A 9,304-nucleotide genomic window follows, 5' to 3' on the forward strand; every position below is an offset into this window, starting at 1 on the left:
TGGGTCGTGAAACTCCTATTACTTCACTATTTGTTGTGTAGATTCCTTTTGAGGCATCATTGTGTGTGTGCTGGTCACCACCGACACCACTATTGAGGCTACTAGGGCGACTAATTCCTCAACGCAAGTGCCAGACTCGAAAGGCTAGGCTTCACCGGTATACCCTAGAGCTTTATTGTATTTTTGATGCATTGAGGACAAGGCACATCTTTTTGAGGGAGATGAAACTATGAGTCTATCACACCACTTTGATTTTTCACTGCAACAAAAATAACTTTTAGCGGTAATAAATAAGTAAATTAATAAATAGTATTAAAGTCTTTACCAGCATTAGTTAAGTGTCATTAGATTTAATGTTGCTAAAGGCTTTAGGGATATATATAAAGAGTGCTCATTGCCGCTAAAAATACATATTTAGCGGCAATTGATCTATTGTCCTTAATTAACAGAAAAGGGCATACAATATCCCTCAACTATGCGAAGTGGTATAAATTTACCCCTCTTCTACCTTTCGGGCCTAAAATGCCCTTGATGTCAACCTTTTGACTTTATTTTGCCCTTCATCTTTAACAGCCTAAATAATAACTTCACTTAGCAAATTCATTTATGACGTGTCGCTATTCTATTGGCTATCCTAATAATTAATTAAACTAATTAAAAAAAAACAAAATACCCACCTAAAAGCCCCACCCGTAAGCCGTAACCCAAATTCAACACTGTCAACTGTATAATCTTATTCCTCTGTTTTCCTATGTGTCTCTTTTCTCTCGGTTTTTTTTCCTTTATGAACAATGGCAAAGAAAAATTGGTTGTAGAAGTGGTGGCAGCACATAACTTGATGCCAAAAGATGGTGAAGGTTCTTCATCACCATTTATAGAAGTTGAGTTTGAGAATCAGAGAAAATGAACACAAGTTAAAATGAGAGATTTAAAAATCTTGTGTATCATGTGAATGATGTTGTTGATCTTCTTTATCGGACGATTGAATTGAATGTTTTCAACGAAAAAAGATCGAATACAAGTAGAAATTTTTTGGATCGAGCTCGAATTTCTAGGTCAAGCATTGCTATAGAAGGGGAAGAAGTGGCGCAGCTTTATGCACTTGATAAACGGAGTCTTTTTTTCTCGTGTGGTGAGTTGAGCTTGAAGATTTATTTATCTACAAGATTCGGTGACAGTGTTGAGTTCGGGTTAGAATACTCTATCATCCCGCAATAACTGTCAAAATAAAGATCTCTAAAACAAATAAAGATAATAAGCCCCAAAAAAACAACTTCAATTTATGAACACTATAATAAATTCTTGAAATATTAGACAACTTAATTTTAGTTCCTAGAGAACTTGTGCGTGGCGAACCAAAAGTTGAATGAAAAACTCTAAAGTCATATAAATTGAATAAGGCTTGGATAGATAAGGATAGTTTAATTTAGTCCACAATTTCCATGAAAAAACAAAATTAATTTAAAAGATGATAAGTTTGTGAAGCTCCGGCCGGCCAGGGACTAGATGGAATATGCCTTCTGGGGTCCAGCAAAATAACGTAGTTGAGAAGAAAAAAATAGAGAGAGGTCTAGTCTGTAATATATATGTATGCATGTGATGTGTGTATTAAATAGTAAATGAGTTGTCATGTCAGGCAGTGATGTGCAAAAGAGTAAAATGTACGTATTAAAAAAAGTCAACTATAAAAATGTTAATAACTTTGCATTTCGTCCTAATTAATTAGTTGAAGAAATGGTGAAGAATAATATTCCATATTTCTTCATCACATTAACCACCTACTTCAGCTGTGCCATCATCATCGCCTTTGGCAAACTTCGTCATATCTGCTCTCTTTTTACTAATCTTCAGGTTGTCTTTTTTTCTTCCATCTCCATCGTAACAACATACAATAATCTCATTTTGTCTTCTGTTGTGTTGTGTTGCAGGGATATTCAACCATCAGCGAAGAACATGAAGATTTCATTATGCAGTTGTATAATCGCATTGAGGTAAGCAACTAATCCTTAACCTATTTTATGCCCCATATAATCTCATCTTACTCATCGTTAAGCACCCCAACAACTAATTTATATTAAATGAAAAGAAGGGAAAAAGAAATTACACTTAACCAAATATATCAAAATGAATATATAGTGTACACTAGTTCCAATCTATAAATATACCACAAAATATATGAGTATCATATTAGTATTTGTAACCTGAAAAAGAAATTACATGCAGTTACTAATATGAGCGGCTAATATGTGATTAATCGAATGAGCTGATCAAATTACAGTTACTTATGCTATGTAAATGATTTTATGAATCACTGTAAATAAAAAAATTGATAAAAATTTCTAAATAAGAAACAGTAGTGGCCTACTAGCGCTAACGTAAACGACACGTGAGATTACTATATAATGTTATACAAGTTTATAATGTACATTAAGCATATAATAGAATCTATAACTATATAATGTTAAATTATCGGGACATGTTCAAACTATAATTATAAGTACAAGCAAAGATTACTAGACACCTATTAGCTGAAGCTCACCAAATACTATGTCGAGTGTGCAACGAATATCTAATATGGAGGTCTGCTAAACTCTCTACCTCATCCTGCATTTATACTAGGCACTAGTTTCTTGACATGTGTGTTGCACGTGATTACCAATTTCAAAAATATATATTATAGTAAATAGTATTGCTTATTTAAGCGAAGATTTGAAGAATACACTTAGCAAAAAATAATATTGCAGATTCTTTTGCAACGTGGATCGACATATATATCTCTTATTCACGCAAACCTATGAAGATGGTCAATGAATAATTTTATTAGTTAAATGCAATAATGTATATACTTATTTCAATTCGTTGAGGTTCAATCATGTAATTAGTCTTATCTTACTAATATTACCCTATAGACAATATTTGCTTTGTATTTTTCTTGTCATCTAACCAAATGTTTGGATAAGAAAACTCGGAACATTTTAAAATAATATATTTTGAAGCTAGAAGATCTTGTTAACTTGATAATACAGTTGTGACATATAATACTTTAATTTAAATACAAATATCTACCCAAATATAAAAAACATATTTGCATTAATAATGAAAATATTTATCTAATTAAATTAACTAAATAATAAAAATTAAACTAATACAAACTTCAACTAGCGTTATTTGTAGTCGTATGAACTTTTCTTTGTCTAAAATATTGATATATTAAGAAATAGTAAATAAGTAAAACAAAAGGGCAGTGGTTATATAGTAATAACTATCTTGAAGTAAAGTTCATGAGAGTCTAGATCACATAAGTAGCATTGATAAATAAAGTCCGTCTTTTGTCTTGAGCATCAAAAATAAATCGTGACAATTCTCTAAATTTTGAAAAAGATATTCAGAAGCATATATCTACATTACAAGAGAAATTGTTAACAAAAAAATGAATTTATGCTACATCATGTTAACTTCATCTATTAGAACATTACATACTAATTAATGTATATATTAAGCAAAACAATAATTATTATATCATCAAAATGATTTTCCTCAAGTACTCAAGGTTATGAAATATACCCTCTTAGGATAAAACGACTTACTTCATCAGAATAGTGGTACCTCATATTCCGCTAAACTTCGAACTCACTCAAAGATAATAAATCACACAAAAAAAATTAAAATGCAAGAAGAAGAAGAGTAGAAGATTAAAAAAATTGTGGTTGAAAAATGAGAGGAAACCCCTCTATGTATAGTGAACAAGGGTAGTATGAACAAATATTTTTTGTGTCTTATCTGAAAATAATGACCTTTTCGAGAAGTCACAACCTTTTATTGGAAAAGTCGCAACTTATTGAAAAAGTCACAACTCTTTGAAAAAGTCACAACTTATTGAAAAGTCACAACTCATCAAAAAATCACAACCCTTCGAAAAGAGTCACAACTTATCGAAAAAGTCACAACTCATCGAAAAAGTCACAATCTAAGTTAGGGATATTATAGTAATTTAACATTCAAGTTAGGAGTTCATGCTTTTAAGGTAATATAGATATAGATAATATATAAATGTGTTATTTAATTTTGTTTCAATTGATATTTATGTCCAATAATTTTGGATATGCGCAAGTAAATACTTAAATTTGTATAAAACTAAACAAGTAGATACATGTCCAGTCTTACATGATGTTCTATGTGGCATCCTACATGTGATATGTCTCCTAGGACACATGTGTCTACTGTTGAAAAACTATATGCACAACGGAAACATATTAGAATCATATTGCTTACATGAATAATAGATAATCAATACGTTTATGCTAGAACACATAATAAACTTTCTTAAATTTAATTTAAGAATTACCTCTTGAAGCGTGAATAAATACCTTCAAGCGAATCCACAAGTTAGACAGACCTTTAAGTGATTCCACAAGTTAGACATCAAATCTCTGGTCTTCTACAACGATCCCATGTTCACATCGAACTCTCCCAATACTTGGGTGCGCAAGTATTGTATAGAAAACTGATTGTCTTTCTAGGTTAGAAGAACATCTACTTATATAGAATTCTTCCCAGTCTAAAAAAGAGAACAATAAGACACCTATTTTCAAGAACCAGAAAGTAACGTTCTTTGTTCCTTTTTCCTAGAAAATAGGATTGTGAGTTTTAGTTATATATGGACACTGTATGGACCATCAAATTAATTACTGAAGCTTCTTATTATGGAAATAATTTCAAATAATTAATTTGAATTATTCTTACCATAATAAATTACAAATCATTCCACTATAAATTCATAATTGCACTCCTCTATTTATATTTCGAAATTCTCCATGTTAAGATTCAGATACTAATTAATTAATTATTTTACTCACAAATTTAATTCAAAGATTCTTTTCCTTTAGAGCAATGCTTAACTTATTTCATGTGTCGGATTCATAAATCCACTTGCAAGATTTGACACGATGAAAACTTACAAGCTTCTCAAAAAGACATATCATCAATCTCTATATCGAGATATATATTATTATCATCCAATCTACCAGACATATTGAAAATAATATGTTTGTTAGTCAGTCACAAGAAGTGAGTCTTCTTCACATGTTAATCTCATGCTAGTCTCAAGAGACGTAGAATACTTTTTGCTTTGTTTTATCCTAAATCTGTCAACAAGCTTCTTGGCATACCCTTCTTGGGTAACAAATATCCTTTTACCCGTGTTTGTTACCTCTAAGCCAAGAAAATGATGTAATTATCCCAACTTCTTGATATCAAATCTTATGGCAAGCTCTTCTGGAAGCCTTGCAACTTCAACATCATTGTTTCCTATTATTATCATGTCATCCATGTACAAAAGAACAACCACATGGAAATTTTCTTGTTTCTTAACAAATAAGCTACAATCTGAATATGATGCAGCGTAGCCACAAAAATATAGATATTGATAAATTTTTTCGTACCTTGCTCGTAGATCCTTCTTAATACATAAAGTGAATTTTTAAGTTTGCGAACACAATCAAGATATAAGTTAGAAACATACCCGGGTGGTTGATCCATATAAACATCTTTGTCAAGATCTCCATACAATAAAGAAATATTCACGTCAAGTTGTCCTTTTTTCCAACTATATAACGCTCCCAAGCTAGTACAATTCAAATTGAGATCATCTTAGACAATGGATGGAAGGTTTCTTTGTAGTCTTTGCCGTATTTTTTAGAAAAACCCCGAGCAACCAACCTAGCTTTAAATATGTGTATGCTTCCATATGCTCTTTTTTAAAAAAATTATTTTGTAAACCCATTTGAAAGAAACGTATTGTATATCTCTTGGATTTGGCACAAGGCTTCAAGTTTGATTATTCATTAGAGCCTCATTTCATCATCCATAGCAAACTTCCACTCTTTGACTCCTTTAGCTTCTTCAAAAGCTGAAGGCCCTTCATCGTCAATCGGGCCTGCAAAGAAATAAGAATATGTACTAACAAAGTTTTCATCTTTGAAGCGGAATGGCTTAACAATAGTTATGTTTGGTCTTTGTGAAACTAATGCATTATCTTCTTGTTGAGTTTTCGGGCTGCCCTCTCGCTTAGCTCCTCATCAAATGTTTTATATAGAGAGTCACTTGTTATGAGCAAGTTTGAAACTCCAGGTTTCAATATTTTAGAACCCTCTCCTTTTGATGCAACTCCAACGACAAGGAGATTTCATCAAATACAACATCTATAGAAACAACAAAGCGATGAGTTTTTGAATCCATGCACTTCCAACCATTTTTCCTTTCGTCATATCAAACAAAGATGCATTTTCTTGCCTTGGGATCCAATGGAGGTCATATCGACAAACCATGTGAAGTAATTCAAGCAGTCTTGTAGTGCTTACCTACTTCTTTAACGACATGATTCATCACGTATCAATTTTAAAATATAATAATCTACTAGATGATCAATAAGCTATCAGTTGGTACGATCTAGAATACTCCCTCCGTTTCAAAAAGAATGTCCTAGTTTGACTTGGAACGGAGTTTAAGAAAAGAAAGAAGACTTTTAAATCTTGTGGTTTAAAATTAAAGTATGTCAAATGTATCAAAATGCCCTTTAATCTTGTGGCCTTAAACATGTCATGTGGAAAGTTTAAGTTAAAGTTTTGCCGAAAAAGAAAAGGGGTCATTCTTTTTGAAATAGACTAAAATGGAAATGAGGTAATTCTTTTTGAAACGGAGGGAGTAGTATTTAACAGATGGTCATCGAGCGGTGTATTGACTCAATCATTTCATGCTCTCTTCCTTCATTTTCACTCACCAATATATTGATCTTCAATTAAACAAAACAATTTTCTTTAACTCTACTTAAGCCGGTAATTATGTAGTTGTAAATCATATTGTGAAATATATAAAAAAAAGTCTAAATTTTGAGGATGCATGCACATAAGCATTCATTTAACAAATATACTTAAAGTACAAAAATGTATGATAGTTTTTAATACGTACGGTTTATCCAATAAGAAAACTAAGGAATTTGTCCCCGCATCGATAAACCATTACCTATAAAATTTAATTTGTTCAATGATTATTAATCCGATAATCCAATACCAATAAATCAACATTGTAGTTGGCTTATCGATTACAGTTAGATTCTGAACAACCCTATTTGTTTGTGCACAATCAAATATTAGAGGACAAAATTTCAAAAGTCAAGTTAAAAGGAACGTTTATATATTATCCCTTCAAATGATGATAATGCTAACAAAAGGATGATGATGATTGCAGAATGTATCATGAAAACTGTAATTTCTTATTCAAAACAACGTGGAGTTATCTTAACTCTTAAGCAAGAAGGTAAAGATTAATTAACTAAGATAAAATGGTAGTTTACTAGCTAGTTGTCTTAATTATATCTATAGATCGTGTCAACAAGGAATTAAAAGTAAAACTAAGGGTAGTTAGAAAGGATAAGAATGAAATGAGAAAGAGAGAGGAAGGGATGATGTATTGGTATACTTTATTTTTTAAAGTCTAAGTACTATATGATAGAGATTATTTTAAGCTATAATTCATCTAAAAACTAATTATAATATTATGATGAAGGGATGATGTATTGGTATACTTTATTTTTTAAAGTCTAACACTATTATATGATAGAGATCATTTTAAGCTATAATTCATCTAAAAACTAATTATACTATGATGAGTTAAATAATAATGAGAATATTGGAAATTCTAACACCAATAATATATTCTTTGTTGAGCTATATATGTGGAACTACTATTGAATTCGGAGTTTTAATGATGAATAAATATGACAAATATTATATAAGAATTAAAATTTTAACATATCTCAAATAAAAACTTAGTGTTTATAATTGACAAATAACTACGAAAGAATCATATTATTAGCATGTGTACCGAAGAGATTAGGTTGCAAAAATTTTATGCACGAAGTAGCTAGAAGAACCAGGTCCTTCAAATATAACTGAAAATAACTGTTAATTAACGGGTAAAAAATAATTTCCAGTGAAACAAAGATTTCAAATAAGAGTTCTGGAATTAGGAGAAAATATGTGGAGGTCGAAACAAATAAAGGATACCAATTTCAAATTGAATTGTAACATTTTACTTGACTAAATGTTTTGTAATAGATGTTTGTTCCTCAAGTTGTAAAATTTCTTATGTTGATTACATTTTACACTTTAGTTCTTATTAGATGACTGAAGAACCTGATTCTCTAGTGCATCGGTTGACAACTTAAATTAACATATATATATAATTTACCTCTAAAATATTGATATTTTTTCATATTCAAAACCAATTTAATTCTACATTTCCTATTTATTCTTAATTAAATATTTATAAACCCTCGAAGTGCTTGCCCATTTGACTAGGGATGACAATGGGGCGGTGCGGGCTGAGCTTAACCCGTAAAACTTTAATCCGCACAATTTTTTTTTTTTCATTTACAACCCCCCAACATAGATCCGCTCCGCATAATTTTTTTAATGTCTTCTTTTTCTAGTTAAGTTTGATACTAAAAATAAAATTCATAAAAATAAATTATTTTTTCATTAAGTTGTATTAATTTAATAGGATAGTGACTTAAAATTTTATTTTATAAAGGTCAATTGAGAAACATGTAAGAAATTAAATTGTTTTTTATTGAACCATTTTCATTTACTATCTTGAATATTTAGTAGCTTTAAAAAATTATCTTAATAAATAATGCTTTATCACTCTTATAACATGTAAAAAATTAAAATTAAGTTTAAGCACACATAAAATCACATATACCCGCAACCTACCCCGTCTTATACTAATTAAGAAAAACCCACTTCAACCTGCCCTGGATAACCTTAAACCCCCGCCCCATTGCCATCCTTACACTTGACATCTATAGGTTATAGTTCTAACGCAGTTTAGTTTTCCTTTTGTACATACTTGTATACACTACATACGAATAAATGTTTTACACAAATAATTGTAACATTTTTTTAATTATAACTTCCAATGTCAAATAACTAGCGGCAGATTTAGGATCATGAATCATGATGTGTTACTTCTTAGGAATGTAGTAACTATCGCATAGATGTTATATTTATATTGAGAAATCTATTATATATATAAGAAAGAAATATTTATTGAGAACTCAACAATAAATTATCTCTTAGTCCAATAGTGGAAATGGAACTTGCTTAAGGTTGAGGGCTCGATTCCTCTTGAGCATTTAATACTCCTAATAAAGATTTTTAATTTAATTTAAAATAACTTAAAACCCTTAAACTTCATATTCTAAATTCGCCTGAATTTGCCTGAGCAAATAATCATCACATAAAAT

The sequence above is a fragment of the Solanum stenotomum genome, chromosome 3, assembly GCF_019186545.1.
Source record: "Solanum stenotomum isolate F172 chromosome 3, ASM1918654v1, whole genome shotgun sequence".
NCBI lineage: Eukaryota > Viridiplantae > Streptophyta > Magnoliopsida > Solanales > Solanaceae > Solanum > Solanum stenotomum.